The 24,963-nt window shown below is 37.5% G+C and overlaps 1 protein-coding gene across 4 annotated transcripts in view; it reads right to left on the reverse strand.

The window, feature by feature from the left end:
• LOC124947227 (protein glass) overlaps nt 1-24,963 on the reverse strand; it is a 192,674-nt gene that overhangs the window by 108,424 nt on the left and 59,287 nt on the right. The window lies entirely within an intron of this gene.

A 24,963-nucleotide genomic window follows, 5' to 3' on the forward strand; every position in this document is an offset into this window, starting at 1 on the left:
GGCGACGACGACGACGACGACGACGGCGGCAATTCTCGAGGAAGTAGTAAAAGAAGTTTATTGGACGCTTTAATGACGTAATAGCGCGGGTGCCTCTCGTCGAAGACGCTCGCGCGAGCATGTCTCCCAAGGGCGATCTTGAAACCGGCTCGGTTGCGTTATAATAAGGGCGGGGATTTCCATCGTAAAGCCGGCGAAATCGTTAAATTCGTGGTACCGCTCGATTCTTCCTTTTTTCATCCTCATACCCTCACCCTCCACGCATCTTTCAATACTTCAACCTTCTCTCACGTACGAAATTACCGTCATTCTTTTCTTACCGTCTCTTTGTCTCTCTCTCTCTCTCTCTCTCTCTCTCGTCTCTCTCTTTAAAAAATTTGTTATTTTATTCCTTTGCAAATCGTCCATCTATCTTACACTCCCTCATGAATTTTCGAAAGAAAATGTTCTAGCCGGCGGCTTTCGCTTCCATCCGAGCGCCAAAATCAAAGGAGAAATATTCCTTCAAGTGTACCTTGTAAAAATTTAAGATCTACCAAGAGTCTTGATTTTATGAAGGGAAAGCAAAAGAATCCGTTAGACCGTCGAATACAACCATGACTTTCGGCAGACTTACTTACGACGGGCCCTCGTTTCGTGTATCGCGAGATGGACCGATGAAGAAGAAAAAAAGAAAAAAGAAAAAAAAAACAAGAAAAAAGAAAAGAGAAAAGAAGAAAAAAAAAAGAGAAAGAAATTCATAGGAATGCTCATTGATTCTCTTTAACGATATAAAACCGACGTTCAAAGTTATCTACGAAAGCGATCGTTGGGAAAGGCGGATTAATCGTTCGACGCGACGACTTCGATGACATAATCTTTAACCGTTGTACGTTGGTAACACGATCCATGCATAACGTTAATCGTTTTGAGATCTATAATCGTTGGTAAAAGTTAGTGGAATTCGATGTTACGATGTGTCTCTTTAATAACTAAAAGGATAGTTATACCCAATAACGGATGGGTACATAAGAACAATGCGTATAAAGATCACCGCGAGGTAACGCGGTCTTGTTGCTTACACAGAAGCTCGAATCCGCGGATCATTGAATCATTATAATTGCCAACCACAGGAATGCATAATAGATTCGATACATTGCTTTTACGTTCGCGGCTAATGGTCGTATCCGGCGCCAGAAATTATACTCGTTCTTCTCACTCTTCTTTCGACGAAGTAACCAATTATTATAACATCTTATTTCTTTTTACAAGACGAGCCTACGTAGTTTTCCCCGATCTTATTCTAATTGGCTTCGTTCGATTATATCTAGAACATCTAACGTTTCTCTCGATATTTTAAACGACAATGAAAATCATTACCGCGTCTCCCGATCGGTGTGTTTTCTGGGTAAAAAAAAAAAAAAGAAATGGAAAACAAAAAAAGAAAAAAAAAAGAAAGAAAAAAGAAGAAGAAGAAGAAGAAAAAAAGGCGAAAAAAAATAAAAAAGACAGCAAAAAAAGAAATTAAAGATCGTAGCTATCGATCCGCATTCTCATCGGCGAGTCCTTGGAACTCGTCTCAATGGTTAAAGATGGAGGCGGAGGTGCGTGCTGGAGCGAGAAAACCTGCGTTATAAGGAACGCACGATCCATCTTGATTTCTTCGGCTCCTTTCACTTTCGACAGTCTCTTCGGCAGAGCCTGCGGCTAAAGATATCGCGAAATGGCGAAGAGATCGAAGTCGATACGAAGAAGAAGAAGAAGAAGAAGAAGAAGAATCGAGCGAAGCTTTCTGCCTGTCTCCGCGTATACGTAGCTATCTATGTATAATGTATGTATATTGGTATGTTTGTGTGCGCGAGATTATCTTGTAGGTACTACAAAGAACTCGCCGAATCGTTCGGGACTTTCGAATTCTTCACGACTTGATTCTCTCTTTTTTAATTGTCCCGAAAATCCATCGTATCGAACTAATGAACGCAATTCTTACAATTTTTCGAATATACCTACTTACTCAACGAGACTTTATGCAGTGCTCGACTTTTTCTTTTTTGTTTTTTTTTTTGTTTCTTTTTTGTCTTTTTTTGTGTTTCTTTTTTCTTTTCTTCTTTCTTTTTTTCCAAAAGGATTATACATTGACGAGAAGGAGACAAGAAAATGATCGTTAATTATCCCGAACGTGGCCGACTTTCATCGAAGGATCATCGAATCTTGATTCGTCTCGGCCCGGATCGAATCCGTCGCTTCCGCTCGCATCATGATCTCGATTCGATATGCTCGTTAAATTACCGTGTTATGATCGTAACGTCGATCCCGCGTAAACTTCAACGAAGAAATTTACATGAGAAAATCGACACCGATCTCGGCCAAGTCCCAATTTCATCCTTTCCCTCAGAAAGAAAAACCTTTCACGACTTGTGAACTCCGTTTGAATAAGATCGATCGTAGAAAAATCTTTATTCGAAATGGTCGTCTTGCGAAAAGGGAAGGAAAAAAAGACAAGAAAAAAAGAAAAAAAGAAAAGAGAAAAAAGAAAAAAGAAAAAAAAAGAAAAAGAAAAGAAAAACATTACTTTTCTGAAAGAGCACGATCGTTTCTTGTCTACCACTTTGATTCTTTCCCTCTGGAATCGATTTACGAGCTGGGTTTGCATCAGTATAAAACACTGTAGTAAGAGAAAGAAAGAATGAAAGAAATAAAAAGATAGAAGGATAGTAAGAGATAGAGATAGAGATAAAGATAGAGATAGAGATAGAGAGAAAGAGAGAGAGAGAGAGAGAGAGAAAGAGAGAGAAAGAGAACGAAGCGTGTCTCGGCACGCGTGCTCGCGCCTAGATCGTTTGCTCTACGATCCGCGGCTGTGCAAGCGCTCGATCGTTCGAACATGAGCGCAAAGCGAAGGCGAGTGGCCTTACAAGGCCGCCGACGCGACACAGCGCGAGCGAGAAAGGTACCTTGCGAACCTTATGCACCTATTGCTACTACTAGTTACCACTACTATTACCACTACCAACACCATTATATATCCATCTAAAGACACGGAACGTAAGGATTTACATGAGAGAAAGAAAGAGAAAGAGAGAGAGAGAGAGAGAGAGAGAGAGAGAACGACCACGCGCTCAAACCTGAAGCTTTCAGTGCTAACTCTGCGATCGGCACGTGCTACCGCCGCGCGAATAATGACGATTGTTTTTCACCTCTCGCCAACAACCAGGAATTATTCCCGTTCGAAAGTGGCAACTTGAAGAGAGAAAGAAAGAAAAAAGGGAGAGAGAGAGAGAGAGAGAGAGAGAGAGAGTGAGAGAGAGACAAGGCCACTAAAGAGACGAACCGTCGAAGTTATAAGGAAGTTGTACTCGATTACGGTAGCGCAAAGACTTACTATCTCGATGCTCGTATAACTTGAAAAAGTTTAAACGAGGATTCGACTTTTGGTCGTGATTCTTATAGGTCAGGAAGTATCATTTCTAGTACGGTGATTTGATTTAAAAAAAGAGAAAGAGAAAAAAAAATGAAAGAAAAAGACAAAGAAAAGAAAGAAAGAAAAATAACGAAACGTACTTTTATATCGTATTAGAAAAATTTTGATCGAAGGAAGGAAATTAAGAAAGATTCGTTCGTTTGTAAATCGACGAAAGATTTGATCAAGTGTATCTTGAATAACGTATCTATTTTCTTTCCTTTTCTTTTCTTTTCTTTTTTTCTTTTCTCTTTACGTAAAGAACCAATTCTAATTGCCGATTAAGTTCTTCCTTTATTCAACGAACCACGATAATGTATCGTAAAGTCGTCACAGTTGCGTTCACGATTGCGGTATAGGCCGTACGATGGTTCTCGTTTGAAAACCCATAACTTGAAATTTTATTTCCAACTGAGTCAATCCAAAAACCGATGGAAGGACCATAAAGAAGGGCGATATTAAGGAACGGAACCGCAAAATTATCTTGAACTTTACAATCTTCGCGTCAATGCGATATCTATGACCGAATAAGACTACGGTCATTTCGAAAAACTTTGAAATAATCTTGTTATTAAAGATTATTCTTTTATTTTTTCTTTTTTTTTTTTTTTTTCTTTTGATGTTAAAATTGAACGAGAGAATAACGAGTTTGTACTAAACTCCGTTGCTTTTGAGAATTAAGAAAAAGAAAGAAAAAAAAATATATATATATATATATATATATATATATATATAAAGAGAGAGAGAGAGAGAGAGAGAAAGAGAGAGGTAAAGAGACGCGTTAAAATTGTTCCTTTTTTGTCGTAATCTTCGCGGCTCGTTTCCGCCGTCTATACCGCAGAATTCGCCGCGCGATTTTCTTCCCTTCGCGATTACTTACGCGTCTTTACGGTACTGCGTCGAGTACAGTACGTTCGAGGAATGATTTTGACGACGACGACGACGACGACGACGACGAAAAGTACATTGACGGAGTCTTCGTTGCCTCTTACTTTCGCAATTTCTACGATAAATGTCGGGGAGCTAACGTTTCTCTGCAAGAAAACGAGCTGAAGGGGAATGGTGGGCGGTGGTATTAAAGCGATTTCCAATAAATCAATACACGACATTTTACAATCCACTTTGGTACCGGGAATAACACAAACCGATCGTTTTCCGTCTCTCTCTCCCTCTCTCTCTCCCTCTAGCTCTCTCTCTCTCTCTCTCTCTCTCCTCTCTCTCTCTCTGTCTGTATGTCTGCGTATATGTATGCCATTATATGTGTGTGTGTGTATGTCTGTATCTCTCTCTCTGTCTCTCTCTCTCTTTCTCTCTCTCTCTCTCTCTCTCTCTCTCTCTCTCTTTTGCGATACTTTCTACTACCTACCAAAGGCAGAAGTCGAAGATTTTACGCGACTCGTGTAACTACGCCTTCATCTTTCCCCCAGCTCCCTCTTCTTGTACTTCTCGAGTAATTTTACGCTTCATAATTCCGCTACCGGCATCGAAATCATCATCGTCGGCGTCGGCGTGACCGATCGTGCTTCAAGAAAGAGAAAACGACTAAGAGAAAGACAGAGAGAGAAGGAGATAGAAAGAAAAAGAGAGAGAGAGAGAGAGAGAGAGAGAGAGAGGATGAGAGAGAGAGAGAGAGAGAGAAAGACTTACGGAAAATTGCAACATCCAGTAGTCCGACGACGATGTTTAGAAAAGGAACTTCCGAAGAAGTTCTTTTCTATCGACGTACCTTACCGTTACTTAATTATCGCACGCGCCATCAGATAATTTATCGTAGGTACTTATTTAGGTAGACGAACCTAACATTGAATTCAAAATACACGACGATATGACACAACATTCGAACTTGCTTATTCTACGAATAGACAATATTCATATAGGTTTGTATATACGTACGTATATGTATAGTAGGTATATGCGGTTTAAAGTATTCTCGACGACACTCGCCGTCCCGACGCCACGTCCTGCGATCTTTATGGTGAAAGTCGAAGGCGTTACGCGCGAGTTTATCGTCGCGGAGGACGCGAGAACGCAGGAACATTGAACAGAATGGAGAAGAAGGAAAAGGGAGAGAGAAAAAGAGAGAGATGGAAAAAGAAAGACAGAGAGAGAGAGAGAGAGAGAGAAAGAGAGAGGATTGTGCTCGCCTATCCACCTGGCAATAACCATAAAGCCTATTGGTCGCGGCGTATTTCCATTCCGTAGCTAACGCTTCGTGAAAGACGCTTCCAACGTAACCAAGAGAGAAAGAAAGAGAATAAGCGGCGAAGGTGGAAATTGGTCGAAGCGATAAACCCATCCGACGATTCAGCTCTGTCTTCTTCCTACGTAAAAATGTACGTCTCTTACGTGCGCTTCTTGGAAAGGCAATCTCTCCCTTACTCTTCCATTCGGCGAAACTTACGGTGGTATAATCTAGGAAAATTTCTAGAATTAAATGTACTACTCGAGTGGACTAAGAATGGATGTAATTTTATTTGAAAACTCCTTGGCCGAGTAGTATCGACATCGATTTATCTTCGTGTTCGTGTTCAATCGAATATAAATCGATCGATACGTTCGAACGATCTCGCTACGATCGAAAGATCGAAAATTAATATCACATATAAAAGAAGAAAATATATAATATATTTTATATAGTATATAAATATAAAGATATGTAGAATAAGATTAAGAAAACGAAATATTATTATTATTATTTTGTTTTTTTATATCTATATGTATATATATATATATATATATGTATATTTGTTTTTTTTTTTGTTTTTTTGTCTTTTTGTTTTTATAAAAGTAGATATATACCGATCGCGCGGGAAAGACGCACGAAGAATAAGAGAACAAAGAGAAAGAGAGAAAGAAGAAAAGGGGATTCTTCCTCGAGGTTGATTAAGGTTTGTGGGTGGCCCCAACGATAGCCGGTAATGCCCTCTAATCACGAGCAGCCATTGACCATTACGCTTAAATGCGATTTTGAGCGATCCACCGAAGAAGGATGGAACGGTAAGACGAAGCTGCGAGCGAAAATAACGTCGAAGACGCCACTGAAGACACTCGGAATCGTTCCACCCTTTTTCCAATCTTTACGGCTGTCTTCGTTACGCGTTTCTCTGAGCGCGTAGGTAGCAACGTTTTGTTGGCACCCTTCTAACTCATTCGTACTTATATAAATCCTTCGTTCGCTATCTCTCTCTCTCTCTCTCTTTCTTGATATTTTTCGGATGAATTTAAAATTAGCATAATTCCCAAAAAAAAATAAAAGATAAAAAAAGAAAAGAATTTACCATATTTTCTTTTATATATATTTTCTTTTTGTTTTATTTCCAAAAAAAAAAAAAAAAAAAAAAGAAAAAAAAATTCGTTAATTTCAAACGAATAAAAATATAATATCACATTATCCCAAAATAATACTGAGATAAAGAAAATCCAATATATACGTACGATCGTAGAATATACCTATGGCATAAGGGCAATCTAATATAATAATTATTTAAATAAGAAATCCAATAATTATTAGTTAGTAGATATTCGTTACGATACTGATACATGAGTACTGATATTTCTCTAGTGATGATAGAAGAGACGTACTTACATAAATACGTGACTACGTACGACGAACTAGCGTGGAAAGGATCGAGCAGGTAATAGACGCGTAGCTTTCATGGCCTCCTAATACCAAAGTACGCGAGCCTGCGAGGTAATCTCGGTGGAAGCAAGGTGCGAGAGAGTCGAGCAGTAACGTGCAGGTCGCCGTTTCGCATCGCAGGTGGTGAACCCGGGCAAAATTGAAATTGATTTCGCATTGGTAATAAGCGGTCTCCCTCTTCCCCTTTTCCCCTACCCAAGAGTATCCCTCTCTACGTTCCATCCCTCTCATCCAGCCACAAATCTCGTTGCCTTGTAGCCTCGTAGCCTCCTCGTAACGCGCATGATACACGCGTAACTCAAACTCGAGAGAGAGAGATCGTTTCTCGCGGACTACTACGGAACAGTATCCCGAACACCTCGTGATCTTCCTCGGGGGTTTCTATAAGCGCCTGCTACCGAGCCGATCTCGTGCTTACCCTTTTGACTTCGTCAGCTTGCTAATACACCCGTGGAAAATCGATGTATCATCGCCGTACCATGAACTATACTTTATACGTTTATGAGAACGGGATTTACGAGAGATAGATAGATATATAGTATCTATAAGTTTCTAATTGTTACTTCGTTTCGAACGTTTGATACATATTATAGTGATTTTTTTCAAGCTGACGTATCGTCACGTACACGGATGCTTTACATTCTCGTTTCTTCTTTCTTTTTTTCTTTTTTCCTTTTCTTTCCTTTTCTCTCTCTCTTTTTTTTTTTTTTTTTTTTTTTTTTTTTTTTTTCCATTATAAAAATAAGAAATAAAAGAAGATACGAAGTAACGGCTTATTAATGCGGATAAACTTTTCTATGGAAGTCAACAGATTTATTTGGAATTGATATGTGATTCTTAATGTTATTAGGATAGTAGAATCGGTTCTCTTTTTTTTTCCCCCTTTTCTTTGATATAATAAAATTATTTCATGCAAACGAAAATGTTTGCAAATATCTAAAAATTATTCTTCGACCGATAATATATATATATATATATATATATATATATATATATATATATATATGTATACATATATATATACATATATATATATATGTGTGTGTACTTTTTTTCCTTTTGATCATTATCAGTTTTAATTATCATTCCTCTTGTTTATTATTTATCGTGAAAAAATTATATCTATACTTAAACTCTACATCGATTATTATCTTTATGCAAAATGATAAGAATACTTTTGAGAATACTATGTTTCTTTTCTTAAACAATATGATTAGGATACTAGAAGTTCTACCGTATTATCTATAAGTGGTCTACTCCCGTGGGATATCCGAAGTCTTGGTAGCGTCCCTGAAACAGGAAAACAGAAAGAAGCAACGGTTGTTCCCTCGTCGTTGTGAAGAAGGAAAGGAACGAGGTCTTCCCACGGGAGAAAGAACGTATCTCGCGGTACCGACCATTAACTTCGAAATCTTCGATTTACGGTCGGTTTCTCTGGCGTTTCGAGTTTATGCGTGCGAACAATGGCCGCCCACGCCGCGCCGCACTGCATTGCGCCGCACCGCGCGCGGCATTATATTTATTCGTTGAGTCTACGCAGCATCCCCGTGTACGTAACTGAGTGCGTGCCGTGTGCAACGCATATATCTCTCTCCTTCGCTTCCTTTTCTGCAGCCATAAACTTTCGGAGCACCTTTTGAGAAAAGGAGAGACCGAAAGGACAACGGAAAAGGTACCAAAAATGGTAGTCGACGAGAAAAGGAGGAATAGAGTAAGAACGTGACGTAACGTGAATAACGTTCATCCAATTTTCTCTCTTTCTCTCTCTCTCTTTGATCAAAAAAAAAAAAAAAGAAGAAAAAAAAAGAAAATAGAAAAAAACAAACGATTCGAAGAAATGAAAGTGATACACGTACTTACTCATCTAGGTATATCTGTAACATATCACTATTGTTCCTTACTGTAGCACTTCTGATTAATGTTACCTAACAAGGAAATGGCGAAGAAAGGAGGAAGCGTTTCTTGAAAATTAGGTTGGCGAATTGCGGGAGGTAAATGGAAGAACGATTAAAGGTAATTTCGTAGGATCAAAGAGATCGAGCTGTCGATACTATGAGAGATTTTTTTGTCCTTGTCCCGCGGTGAAACTCGTTCTCCACCTGCGTGCGACGATCTTTTTCCACGAAGGAAGGATGGCAAAAGGATGAGGAGGAGGAGGAGGAGGAGGAGGAGAAGGAGGAGGAGGAGGAAGAAGAGGAGGAGAAGGAGAGAACTCTGCGAACGACAACGGCGAGACGAGTCTTCTACGCGCGGAATTCAACAGAGGGCTCGTACCTTGGTGATTTCTTTTTTTTTTTGTTCCTTTTTTTCCATTTTCTTCTTCTTCGTTTTTTACTTTTTTTTCTTTTCTTTTTTTTTTTTATTTCGCGGTGACAGGGGTATGCGGGCACACCTACGTCAAATCGTAAATACATTTATTCATGTTAGGCAGGCGGTAAGTATTGTATTCCGTTTGGTCGACCTGGTAAACAATGCACGGGGGCGTCTTCTCTGTCTTTTCTTTCGTCGGATATACGGGATGGTCGATGCCGACGATCGGTTCACCTCGAAAAACTTTTTCTCCGATGTAGAACATTCATCGAAATCTTGATCCTTTTGAATTTTCATTAAAGTAACTTAACAACTTAATAAGTATCTCTATCTACCTGTTAATCCTCGATTGAAATAAGAAATGTCGATCGATTATAAAAGAACTAAAAAGAGATCTAACGAAGTCTAAGGAATAGAGAGGATATATACACATCGATTGATACTTTGCGCAATTGGTAAACGACTAACGATCGATGACCCGTGCGTTTAATTGGCAATTATTTGTTGAACCAGCGAGACCGACACCATAAAGCATTGTAAATCGACGACGAATAAATCCTCCCTTCAGAGATGACGATCACCCGCCGATCCACCGAACCAGAAATACGTCCATGTGGAATCCGAGAGAGAGAGAGAGAGAGAGAGAGAGAGAGAGAGAGCGAGAGAGAGAGGGACAGACAGATTCGAGGACATTTATTGTGTCAGAGCTGGCCCTTCGGCTTTACCAAGGAAGCGAGAAAAAGCTTGTGCTATAGCTGAATTACGATGAAACCACCGCAACTCGTGTGAATCCCTGTTGAAAAGAAATAAATGCTTGTATGCGTGTATGTTTATTTATTTATTTATTTTCTTTCTTTTTGTTTTTTTTTTTTTTTTACTTCTTTTTCTTTTTTGTCTTTTTCCTAGAAACGTATCAAGAGATTCGACGAACAAAAAAAATCCTATTATTTAAGCGATTTTAACGTTCTTCTGATCGATATAAATTTTTAATACTTACATACGAATACGTAATCAAAATTTTCACTCGATGATTAAAAATCATTTCATAGTCAATAAAACCTGGAAGATATTCGACGGAATTCGAAGGTCATTGAGAAGCAAGCATCACGGCCTTCTGCTTTTGCGAATGCGAGTTTCCAGCTACGTTCTTCTACGTATGTACGTCTTCTACGTCTGTACAACCGCCTAACTCGGCGCAGTGTCACAGAAAAAGCGTTATTCTTGCGCTCGTAACTCCTATCGGGAGAGACAGAAAAGAAGTCCTTGCGCTCTATCGCTCAACATTTTTCCATTAATTACCATCAGTGCGACGGTGAGAACCCGTCAAGAGAGGAAGAGAGACGGAAATGGACATACATAGATTAAAGAGACAGAGTGAGATCGAGAGAGAGAGAGAGAGAGAGAGAGAGTTAAATAAGGATAGAGAAAATTCGCGTATTATATGATTAAAAACAATTTTCCAAAAATAATTAACTTTTTGATTCTTCTTCGTAAAGAAACATATTGAAGGTAAACATCGAAAGACACTACTTAAGATTTTATCGAAGAAATCTATTCCAAAGATTCATTAAAGTGAACACGATCATGCTTATCTTAGTTACTATTTAACATAAAGGACGACTTTGATCGGTCGTTTCCTACAATTCAGTATCCAAGAACTGACAATGACAAACGATCGATTAAAAGCTCGTACATTGAACTCGTAGAATATCTCTGTGTTGGTAAACGAGATTTTGAATTCTACACTAGCATGCGATCCCACATAATTTGGACTAGCTATTTTAACGCGACTTGACAAACCCTCGTGTCGGTAAGTTTACGCGAATCCATATATTAAGACATTTAACTAACAAGAAAATGTCAATGCGGCGTTCGAAGATCGACTACCGTGAGCTGGCCGTCTCTCGTCGTCTCGTTAAAGTTGTACTTATGTATATATATACATACATACATACATACATACATACATACATACATACATACATACATACATATATATATATATGTATATGTATTCGATGTATTTCGTAGAAACAGTGAGGGATCGAAGAAGGTTTTGATCCGTTTCTCTCTTCCTTCCCTTTTCTCTACCTTCTGATACGTCATCGATCGATATCGATGATCCGAGTCAGACGAGAGAATTCACAAAAAGTAACGTCGTTCGAACGAATGTGAACGAAGCGAGAGCGTTTAGGGAGTAGGTACACACGTCGATAGAACGAACGATGTTTTATAGATTGGCCAAGGCTTAGCCATTTTAGGCGAACAACTTGGCGCAAACGTTCAGTCCACATCTGGACAAAATCAGCGGGCAGCAACGAGCGCCGACAACCGGGTAGAGTAGACTCGAGCCGAGGGCATTCCGCTGGCGCTCAATAAATGTCGCAGGGTTTGACACACTCCTAATGGGAGAGCCGGCTGGTCGAGCAAGGAGGTAAGCAATAGAAGTGTAGCGTGTCGATACTTTAACGTGGATAGTTTTATACTGGGTGAACTCTATTGTCGAAATTATTATTTTTAATCATTTAAACGCAACATTGATGCTTATCTATAAATCGTATAATATATATTATACTTTTGAGTTTAGTTATTATAGATTACTTCGTGATTAAATAATAACGAATTTAAGAAAAAAAGAAAGATATATATATATATATAAATATATAAATATATATATATATATATATATATATATGTATATATATATAAAAGAAAAAATTCCGAACGAAACGAAGATGATATTTAATTTCGAAGGTAATAAAATAGCTTATCTAAATTAAGTAACTAAAGGATCGATTACTTTCGATCGTCCACCCTATATAAGCTTACGTAGAGAACACAAGGAGAGAACGTAACCGAGTAAACGAGAAGAAGGGAAAGAGGAGGAGGCACAGGTACCCCGCGGACGTGGAACCTGGCGTCTCCTTAGCAGATCGCTCGTAAGTAAACCTAATCGAAGCGTACAGCAGAGTCAAAGGGGGGGCCTGGTAACCGGCCAAATACAGAATCTGGTCTCGACGTAGGCGGTCTCTATGGACCCCACCGACGTTTCTCGTTGTAGCGAGAGGAGCGTTCCTTTACGCGATTTGTGCGGGAGGTCGGAATTATTATCGCTAAGAGAAAACTATCGACACCCTCTCTCTCTCTCTCTCTCTCTCTCTCTCTCTCTCTTTATCTATCTCTTTCTATTTCTCTCTTTGTCTCTCTCTCTCTCTCTCTCGCTCTCTCTTTCTTTGTTTCTCTTTCTCTCCCTCCTTCTTTTTTACCTAACTTCTTATGTTCCTTAGCGATCTCTCCTGAATCCCTGCTGCGATCTCTCACCGATCATTTCGAAAAAAAGTTTAGTATCTTAATAGAAGTTAATAGAAACGTACACGAAGAAGAGAATATATCAAATAAAATATTCTATAAAGTGGAACAGTTTGTAATCCATTGCACGTTACTATCTTCGAAAGAACAATTATAAATGCTTTTGACTTTTAAACAATTGAAGTCTTTACAAATCATCACGTTTAATTTTTGTCGGAATAATATTATTTTTTCTTTCTTTCTTTCTTTCTTTCTTTCTTTCTTTTTATCAGAAAAGATTTCCAATGAGAAATGTAATTCATGGGATCACGAATCAGACGATTTTCAAGAACACGCATAAACGGCTTAACGAATCCTCTCCGCGATCGGTCATGTCATTCTCTTTTCTTGTTTAATCGAAATCATTGTTTCCGCTGTAAAAGCAGCTTCGAAGTCCACAACAATCTGTCTTTCAGTAGTAAGGTTGCGTACCTTAATTCAAAGAATGAAAATCACCAGAGTCCGAAAGAAATGTAGGAAGAGACTGAGAGAGAGAGAAAGAGAGAGAGAGAAAGAGAGAGAGAGAGAGAACAGGTAGCTCTTTTAAACCTAACGACCGATGGCTCTACATTATTTATACTTCGCATTCAGTCCATTCGATTCAATTGCCTGCATTCGATATACGAATCGAAAGGAGAAACGATTGTTTTATAACTTATTTTTATTAACGTAAACCTTTTTTTTGAAAATGAACAATCTAAAAGATGAAAAAAAAAGAGAGAAAGAAAGAAAAACAAGAAACAGAGAGAAAGAGAGAGAGAGAGAGAGAGAGAGAGAGAGAGAGAAAACAGTTCATATTGATCTAAATCCAGCGTTAAATAATTCAGAATTCTCGCGACTACTGTCGGCGACCTAAATCCTTTAATTAATTTATCATATCCGGTTTAACCGAACTAATTGACTAGTTTCGTTTCTTCAAATAAAATCTGGTAAGCTTTGTAAAAAAAATTAAAAAAGAGGCAGTGAAGTATGACTTTATAACGGATCAGAATGAACTATTCTTATCTGAATGAAGATTTTGAAATAACTTTTGTCAGATCAAATTTCGTTTGTTGGATTCTATCGAAAGGATGTTATTCTATAAAAGATTTTCTTTATCCGTGGAAAAGTGAAGCGAATGCAAATTTATCTGCATCCATGTTTATTTACGTTCTCCATGGAATATAATTCACGTGAATTAACCGACGAAATGCTATTTCCCTGTACATCGATTGACCGCACATATTTTTGGTATATCTCGGCAGGTTAGGTCAATCGAAAATTTATTATTCTCGGGTATCGCGAACACGAGTTGGAAAATCGGACATTTCTCGACAGGCACCTGTCAAAATGGAATTTATTATAGAACCGGATTTAATATTAAATACGCGTTGAAATCTAATAGTAGTATTATAAATAAAGAGGAATAGATTTATGATATTATATAGATCGAAATTTTCTTAAAGCAATCTACAAATCTTTTTCTCGTCAATCACATTATGACAATTATTATTATTAATATTTTAAATAAAATTGGCGGTCTATGGGGGGACAAGGAACTTTACGCGAGTTATAATTTTTAATACCGCCGTCAGTCCCGAACGTCGACGATACAAATTATCATTCGACTTAATCAAATCGTTGCCACCGCAGGATCTTCAGAGAAGAGGAGAGGAGAAAAAATTCAGGGAACTCGGAGGCTCGTCGGCATTCGAGAGAAGCGGCCGAGTAATCTAAAGGGCCGAGAAGAACAGAAAGAAATTGTGTGCAAGAGAATGAGATAGAGAGAGAGAAAGAGAGAGAGAGAGAGAGAGAGAGAGAGAGAGATAAAGAGAGAGTGGGAAAAAGAGAAAGAGAAGGGAGAGGACATTAAGCCGTATTTACGCCTGGCGCGATTTCGCGTGGGCGAGTGGCAGCAATTACGAGGCAGCGACGAGCCGATGAGCAAAGCCGCCTTAACGAGCGTCTCTCTCTCTTTCTATCTCTCTCTCTCTCCCTTTCTCTTTCTCTTTCTCTTCTACGACGATGCTTCTTCCTACCACCGATCGAGGTGTCCCACGAATTTTAAGAGACACCTTTGAGAAGACGACAGCCGCCTCTCTACGCTCGACAGTTTTCCCAGCGATTCTCAGCCGAAAAAGAAGGAGATAAAAAGTCATCCTCGGGAGCAGCAACCTGTGGACTGGCCTTTTTATCGCGCCGCCGGAGCCGGCTTTACGAGGAGTCCCATAACGGAAATTTACAGCCATATCTCTCTCTCTTTCTCTCTCTTTCTCTTTCTCTATCCTTTTCTCTTTACTTCCCTCCCCCTCCCACCTTCTTTTTCATCTTCTTCTCTCTTCTTTAAGTATCGCGCTATTCCTCCGTTCTATATCCTCCGATTGACGTTCTAACTTCCAACAAGAAGAAACCGGAAAGAATTAATAGCGATTAATTAACGCCAACCCCGATTAGGGCGCTCTGTGTGGTCCTGAATGTTGTCGGATCTAAGGTTCAAGAACTGCCAACCGAGCCGGTTAATCTTCCTTCGGATAAAAACTTTTTCTATCTCTTGGGTTTGCTCGCGGTGAACGATCGATAAACGATTCGCTTACTCCCACGCAACAAACTCTCAACTCGATTCCAACTCCTGGCGCTTTGTACGACTTCCGGAACATCGTGATACAACGATGAGACATAAATCTTACCGAGATACATACATACCTACATACGTCCGACACGTTAAATTTTCTCGAGTATACTTTTTCTACGCTCGTAAAGGCAAAACGCAAAAGGACGAGATAGCTGGCAAGCACCGTTTGTCTAGCAGCTTGATTAACTTTCTAAGAGTGCGCCACCGTTACGATTTCTTGGCACACTTACGGCGAACGCGTGCTCGGGAATACGCAAGGCGAACGAACAAGCAAGCTGCTGCGAGGACCGTGCGAGTAGTACTCATAGGCAGCTCGTTACGATAGCAAACGGAGCAAGCTAAAACGGTTTTAAACCGTTCTTTGACGTTACTCACGTCGATCGATCTTCGTGGTTCGATCGTAAATAGGTCGATTAAAACTCACACCGATGTAAATTGATATGGTAGCGCTTGAAAGAGATACCGTTGCCGATCGCTAATATTTTAAGAGCCAACCTGTAACTTCCAACGAGAGACATAATAATAAAAGAAGGAAAAAGAAGATATATATATATATATATATGTATATGTATATGACAAACAAATGGCGTAGATGAATGATACGAAAGTTTTTCACGTGTCGCAAACTTTGATATATACGCGACTAATGACCGTATGGAATAATTACGAGTCTCACGGAAGAATTCGAATGCATTGCCGGTAGTTCTGAGGCGCCGATATAATTCTTACCGCGGTTACCTTCGAACACGGCGCACCCGTAATTCTCAATCATTTCGATCGATCGTAATTGCGAGACTTCCGGCCGATAGCTCTCGTTCCTTCAGTTTCGATTCTCGCTCGAAGGCCTCGCGAGATCGAAAGGAATCATCCAACGAAATTTTCATTGGAAAGCGTCTTACGTCCTTTCTAATCGCGGTATATGTTGGAATGATTAGAAACAAATCGCGAATAAATTGACGAATTAAATGATAAATATTACATATGGATAGTTAATAAACCAATAATAATAACTTCGATGAAATGAATAAAAATAATCAAAAATATTACTGATTCTTAACATACCACGTAAGTTATTAGTTACTTGCATACAAACGATGTCGGTAGGAATATTAAGACAATAAATTAAAGGAAGAAACTCGGATATTAAACAGACAATAAATATTTCTTCGATTCTTATTCGATCGACATACTTATCATATATTTTTATTATTTTGTTCTTTCTTTCATAAACGCATAAACCGATCCTCGAGCGATATCGACCGCAAAATCGTGTCGCATCGATCGAAAAGAATTTTATTTTACGGTCGTTGGCGCCTCGAGAAATAAAGACGAACGTTTCTCGAACTGAAAATACCTACACACACTTTACGATTTTACCTTTCTCCCATCATTTGCTTCCTTCGTTCCTCTCGAAGCGAACAACCACCGGCACTCAACGCAGCACCCATTTGAAAGGCTTTACAACAGCGGCACTCGTGATTTCGTCCTGGCAAATAGCCGATAATTACAATATAATGTTCGAGAAAACGCGTACAATTATCCGAGCTAAGTGGAATAAGTGGAATATCTCTATCACGGTACGTCGTAGAGTTTGTTTGTGATTTTGTACGATAATAACGATCCTTGCGATGTCATCGTCGATCATATGATGATGTTATTAACGTTCTCACCGATCAAGATCCAGTTTTGTTACATCGATATCGTTCTTTTGTTATTTTATTTTTGACTTCGCTAGAGTGAAAAAAGACAACAGATACGGATTAATCGATATCACTATCATTCATCGCATTTTGGTGATCACAAACGTCCGATTAAATTTGATCCGATTAAAAGTAAAAGAGAAAAAGATAAAAGGGAACGAGGAATGAGTTCTGACAGTTAAAAACGCGAGCTCTTTTTCGTATAGTTAACGTGTTAAACAAAATACATCGAAAGTTTATTTCTGTTTGTATGTCGTATAAGTAAAAGAAACTTATTTGAATAAGATTTTGTTTTTCTCTTTTTCTTTTATTTTTTACAATATAAATTCTTTCAAATATAAAGTTTAAAACAAAATGTCAACTAAACGATCGAATATAAATAAATACGAACGATAAGAATTTATTTTTCGTAAAGATTCCATTTAATAATTAAAATTGGGATCCCATCGAGATCCCATCGTATTGTCGTTGAAATATACTTAAAATAATAAAATAAAAAATTCCTGAAGAGAATTGATTTCCGGTATTTTTGTTTTTTTCTTTTTTCTTTTTCCCCTCCATTCGAATTGCATCCTCTATCTCTGTTCGTTCTAACGCTAGTCTTCACCTTTAAGCGCTTCTATTGGCCATTTCCGGTTCTTGAGCTTGTTGCAAGCACTTTTTCTTGGAATCTCTCCCACTAAATCACAGGAATTATGCTGGTTTGATGTACTTATCCGGATAATTATTTCTCCCCTTCGCGGCTTTACATCGACATAGATAATTATCGATGATTTTCACTCCTTCTTTTTTACTCTATTGCCAAGATATATACATATATATACATATTGGAAAGGGAGTATATATATATATATATATATACTCCCTTTCCAATCTTTTTTCCTTCCCTTTTTACTTCATTTTCTTATTTTCTTTCGTATTATCATTATAAGTAACTATCCTCGAGATATACTTACTTACAGGGCGTTCCAATGAAATATTTCTGATCATTGATTACAGCATTAAAACAAATCTTAAAAATAATATCTACTTTCTATAAATCTTACACCCATTTATTGACAATATGAATAAAAGAAAGAAAGGATTCGATCGAGAAAGAATAAAATGATCATCGATCCTTAACGGAGAACGTTCTCGGTTAACCCGTTATTAAACCGACAAAGTATAACAGTTGGCAATGACGATGCCGCTTTGAAAGAGGGCGACGAGTCATTTCGGACGAGTGCCCTTATCGCGACATACGATCGATACTTTTACGCGAGACGGTTCAGGAGACTCCTCCCCCTCCTCCACCTCCTCCTTCGCGTAAGAAAAGAAACAAAAGAGAAAGGGAGCGAAGGTGGAAGAAGGCGTATGGACGGTAGACGAACGGATGGCGAAAGTTGTGGAGAGGGAGGTAAGAAAAGAGAGAGAGAGAGAGGAAGATGTATAGATAAGTGGACGAGAGAGAGAGAGAGAGAGAGAGAGAGAGAGAGAAAAGAGTCAAAGGAGGAGGAGGACCGGTGGACGGGCCGAGGTGGTCGCGACAAAAAGTTGGACCGGTCCAAGCCGTAGAAAGGCGATCTCGTGTGGCGTGGGTGGAACGGGGACTGGTGACAAGAACGATCGCGAGATCGACCGCTCGAAGCGATCAAAGTAAAAGAGAGAGAGAGAGAGAGAGAGAGAGAGAGAGAGGGAGAAAGAGAGATAAAAAGTAAGAGACAGACAGTAAGACAGATAGAAAGGTGGAAGAAAGGGGGAGAAAAAAAAAGGGTAGAGAGTCCACAGGAGTCAAGCAAGCAATGCTCACAATTTCTAATGCGTGGCGGTACGCTTCTTGCTGGGTTGCCCACGATCGTAATAATTTATATCGAGCACGGACTCACTTGGAGTAAAGCTGATCGTGCGAGAAAAGGTGAGAAAAAGCGAGAAAACACTGCGACGAGAATCGCGCCGGCCTGCCGTCCTCGCGTCGATACAACTACCACCTCTACTTACCAGCCTCTCTACCTATCTCCGATACATGTTCCGCGAAAAAGAAAACTCGAGTAGCGCGGACCACGACGAGATTTATAAATCTCGTCTTGGTTCTCGTGCCGAGACACCGTTTCGCTTCGCTTAAGCGAGATAGATTGATTTGTGACCCCGAAGCTCCTTTTCCCTTCCCTTTCAACTTCTATCGAGTTAGCTGATTTTATTTATTTAAAAAAAGGATTAACATTTTCACGAGTACCACAAGATCCGACCCGTTTCTTTTTTATTTATTTATTTTTTTTTCTTTTTTTTTCTTTTTTTCTTTTTTTTACTTTTTTTTTTTTTTTTTTTTTTTTTTTTTTGTTTCCTTTTCTTTATTTTTCTTTTTTTTTTTTTTTTCTTTTTCTTTTTCTTTCAAAGCGACCTCAGTCGATGCGCGAGCTTCGAGGTAGACGACCTGCAAAGATCAGCACTCCTTCAAGGCTCCTGCTGCTGATCTCCCTCTAGGATATCATAGTATCGTCACGTTCTCTGTACGATAACAAGATACGATATACTCTATCTCTCTCTCTCTCTCTCTCTCTCGTTCTCTCTCATGATGTCGGGAAGTTGAACGACAATAGCCCCGTACACCAAGTGAAATTATTCAATATTTCGATGCTTCGTTGATCCATGAAAATTTATTGTTTTCGACTGCATCTCTATACTATATATTTACGTAGATATTGCTTTTTTTTTTTTTTTTACGTAGACGAATGCATCTAGGTTGATTCAATTACAAAGCTTTTATCCACTCTACCATTAGTACGGTAGACACCGTAGTAAGTTGATAGGTACCTACATCAAGGGTGTCAGGAAAGCGTATTGGACGTTCGAAAAAAAAAAAAAAAAACTGTGTCAGAGAATATTGTTGTATGGAGATATTGGGATATATTGAAAAGCCGATTATCCGTATATCATACCTTTACATGAAACGTCGATTATTCTATTACCACTTATCCGGAGTATCGATCGTATGGAACAGGATATCGTGCGAGAGTATACGTATATATATATTTACTGTTGCGAGCTGCATATAATACTCGTATAATGAGGTACTACCTGAAATCCCGAGTGCGGCGTAAATCAAGCCGAACATCATTATGCGGCCGTAAGATAAAGAGCTTGTATACCTTTAATGCGTCCTCGGTCTCATGCTTTATTTCTGTTAAATACGTGAATCACGTGCTGTCCGATAGTCGTGTGCCGATATACAGTCGATGTCAGATCTACTTAGTAGGGGGAGAGAGAGAGAGAGAGAGAGAGAGAGAGAGAGAGAGAAAAAATAACATCTAATTAGGTACTACATATACCTTATTCGATTTTCAAAGTTGAATCGAGACTCGTAGAATGATAATTATCGATAGATAATCGACTCGGGAAATGACGGATATATCTATGTAATGATTTACGAACGTTAATTATAAATTTTTGATGTTACCTCGTTCAAGGAAGGATCGATTGAAAGAGTTCCTTTATATTGAAGTTAAGTACGTACGTCAAAGAATCTTCATTTCGCGTCTTCGCTAAGACGATTTATAGAGATCCACGTTCGCATTGTGTCCGATTAAAAATCGTGACTCGACTCTCTCTATCTTGCCGGTGATACGAACGAGAAGACGTCGAGGTCAATAATTTCACATTCTTAAAGGATACGTACCCGACCTTCGTACAAATACGCCAAGATAAAGTCGATAATTACAATCTATCGATCGTGAAACGTATCGAGGCTATTCGTTCGGCTTTATGTGGAACTTTATCCTCATCGTAATAAATGAATATATCGATAAAATTAGATAATCATTTTTTTTAGGCAACAAACACTGACAAAAATTTCTAATGAATTTCGATACATTCAAATTGGCAGATACTAAGGCTAACTAAGATGACTCAGCCTTTCTCTCGCTTTCAATTTTGACTTATTTCCACGCGAGAATACAGGAAATGAACGATTTCACCGTAATCGCGGTATGTATTATCCTTGGACTTTTACTGCCACGTTCACCAATCAACCACAAAATATTCTCGGTTTGATAGCGACTCGTATAAACTTCTTCGATCGACTAATATTTCTTTGCTCATGCATTGAAAATTTATATCAAAGAGCAAAAAAAAAAAAAATAAAATAAAATAAAGAGAATAAGATAAAATAAAATAAAATAAATAATCGTCGACAATTCATTCGATGTTGTCGTTGTTACGATACGAACTTTTGGATTGGTTACTTACCTAAAATTTTCATGTGAAAACAATTTGCAGAAAAATCTTTAGTGATATTTATTAAAGGACGAATTGGAATAATTATAATAATAAACGTTTATCGTGTGTTTATATATTCCAGCGTTAAAGTGCAACGACATACAGATTCTGATTGTTTTTCTTTCAATTTTATTTCGATGTACAGAGATAAGAGAAAATTGTGTGGAAGTCGTTTTTATAGAAACGGATACAAAGGATGACGATATTACGAAGTGAATATTCGTACGAATTTGATAAGACGAAGGCTCGCTCGTTTCTCCGCGATATGTATAATATTAATCCAAATAATGGATAAGATTGTCTCACACGACAGTTATTTTAATGATAAAACACAAACGAGAACGTTCGTTCGAGTTTGTCGCGGAAGGGAGCTCGCTTCTCGCATTGAAAAAATATTTTCCTTGGACGTTACGCTTTATACGTTTATATTATACATATGTATTTTTCTCTAAATCATCCTCAGCCTTAAAGTGATATGTTTAAGTTTGCCTACCGTAAACGCTCGAAACTCGAAGATTTCTGACACGTTGCAAAAGGCACGTCTGACGATTCATTTTTCTCCGCTTATCGTCGATGGCGAAGCAGAAATATGGCAAAAATAATAATGAGTGCGTGACCAAGGAGAAGGAGATTGAATAAAAGTGCATACAAATATAATGAAATAGAATGAAAAGAAAGAGAACGATAGAAGAGAGAAAAAAAAAAGAAAAAAAAAAAAAAACATAAAAAAGAAGAAAAAAAAAAAAAAGAAACAAAAACAAACAAACCAAAGAAACCGTGATGGGAGTTTCGTTGAAAAAATTATATTTTTTTTTTTTTTCCTTTCTGGCACGATTCGTAAACACAACATAATTTATAAATTAACATACACAATCGTCATCATCAATAATTTACACAAAAACTTCGCGTAGCGCTCCTTTTGTTTTTATATCGTTACAAAAGATAAAGAAAGGGAAGCTCTTAGCACGTCGAGGGAATACGGTCGAGTGGTTAAAGGAAAAGGATATAAGAAAAAAAAAAAAAAAATAAATAAAAAATAAAAAAGAAGAAAAAAGAAAGAAATAGAAAATGAAATAATAAAAAAAAAAAAAAGAAAAGAAAAGAAAAGAAAAAGAAAATAAATGAGATCGAGATTCGATCGGAGAAAAAAATTGAAATCTTTGCGTTCGAAACGAAAAATACGTACGAGATATATACGTAGGCAGCACTTTTCCGATGTAATTTCAATGAATATTGAAAAATAATTTAATTTTATTTCTTTAATAAACGAGAGAAAATTGTAAGAAAGAAAAAAAGAAAAAAAGGAAAAAAAAAGAAAAAGAACAAATTTGTACATATATAAAGAGGACAAAAAAAAAATAAAAAGAATGAAAAAGAAAGAGGTGGAGAGGGGAAACTCGACACGTGAACTGCATAACAAAATAAATAATAGAAGCATTAAACAGGATTAATCACTTAACAATGTAACTAGGCATAATATAGCGATATATAATAATAATAATAATAATAATAATAATAATAATAATAATAATAATATTAATAATAATAATATTAATAATAATAATATTAATAATAATATTAATAATAATAATAATAATAATAATAATAATAATAATAATAATAAGAGAAAGATATTAATAACTAATAATAAGAAATATTTTTTTTTTGTTCGTAATAATAATGAATGGCTAATGTGCGTTTAATAGTTACAAGAGCGGATTTTCTGGCACGGCGATCATTTTTGATTGCCCGAGGACACATCGAACGCGTTCCTTCCAATTCTTCTTCCTCGGCATCATCATCATCATCATTATCATCATCATCATCATAATCATCATCATAATTATCATATTCTTCTTCTATTTCGTCCTATTCTTCATCATCATCATCTTCTTCTTCTTCCTTTTCTTCTTCTTCTTCTTCTTCTTCTTCATCTTCTTTTTCTTCTTTTTCTCCTTTTTGTTCATCCGTCTATGAGAGATGGATTCGTATTACGCAAGAGATTCTCATTTTAAGGCTGAATCGCGCGAGGAACGCGTCCATCGAGCCGAAGGTGTCGCTGGTAAATATCTAAGTCAATTCGAGATATTAAATGATAAAAACATCGAGGAAAGAGGTGGCCGCGTTACAAATAATATTTATTAATCCTGATTGTTTTATGTGATCTTATATATCTGACTATGTTCATCGATCTAACGATAGAAAATATTTCTTTATAAATTTTCATTAGAAATTCAATTAAATCGTGCTAATGAGTTAGAAAGAGCGAGAAAGAAAGAGAGAGAGATAAATAGAGAGAGAAAGAGATAGAGAGAAAGATATAGAGAGATAGATGGAGAGAGAGAGAGAGAGAGAGAGAGAGAAAAGAAAGAATTTTTTAATTAACAATATCAGCGAAATCTCGGTCTCGTCGAGTCGTTCTTCGCACATCCTTTCTAGCGAGCCAATCACCTCGCGAGCAATAACGATCAATCGATGCAAGGTGCTCGGCTAAAATGGCAAGCAGACGTTACATTCTCATTAACGGCTAATAATTATTCGGCTCGTTCTTCGCGAAACGCTTAAACGGTAGATATAATTAGAAAAAATTCTCGATATACAAAAATACAGATATACAATACATAAAATACGGGCGGCGTTCGGTACGCGCGCACGTACGCTACAGATCGGGTGTATTTGTTCCTTTTTATTTTATATATGTCTGTGTGTGTGTGTGTGTGTGTGTGTGTATATGGATGGATGTATGTATTATATGTGCGTGGGTACTTAGCATTTTCTACCGGGTGTACGTTGCGTGTACGCATTTATTTGTATGTCTTGTCTACAGGTGTCCGTGAAGCGCGTAGGCGCGCGGATCGAATTATGGCAAGGATAGGGGCAAACGACCAAGATGTTCGATGCGTAAGATTGATAATTAATTAATGATATATCCATATGTCTACGAAGCGGAAAGTCGTCGTATGAGAGCAAGAAAAAAAAAGAGAGAGAGAGAGAGAGAGAGAGAAAGAGATAGAAACGAAGACGAAAATAGATTCGCATCGAATAAATGAGATAGAAAAAGTGAGAGATAGATGGATAAGACAGATAGAGAAAGATTCAAAAAATTAAGAGAAAAAAAAAAAAAAAACAAACAACGCAAGAAAAATAAAATGATTCATTATATACCCGGACTTCGATTGATTCGATAAAATGAATACAGAAAACATAATTCGGCATCTCAAATGATGCATATAACTACTTAAATAATTTCTTTTTTCGTTTTTCTTTTTTCGTTTTTCTTTTTTTTGCAAATTCGCTCGTCCAACTCGTTCATTTCTAATAATTATTCGCGATATTTCAAGAGATTCCCTTGTATTAATCTTCTGCTTTTAAAGAAGGGTACTTTCGATCTAAGTTCTTTAAAAGATCGTTTCGTATTTTGTAACAACCCTCAACTCAGTCGTATTTACGTTATTTTTCATTTTAGTTTAATTCTCGACCATCAAGAATCCAAACTCTCTTCTTAAGAACGATATAAAAAATATTATGTCTCTCGGTTGTCTTTACCGCAATATATGATAACGCTAACAACTACTATAATAATTAACGCATAATAATAATAATAATAATAATAATAATAATAATAATAATAATAATAATAATAATAATAATGATAATAATAATA

Source organism: Vespa velutina, chromosome 2 (assembly GCF_912470025.1).
Source record: "Vespa velutina chromosome 2, iVesVel2.1, whole genome shotgun sequence".
Taxonomy (NCBI): domain Eukaryota; kingdom Metazoa; phylum Arthropoda; class Insecta; order Hymenoptera; family Vespidae; genus Vespa; species Vespa velutina.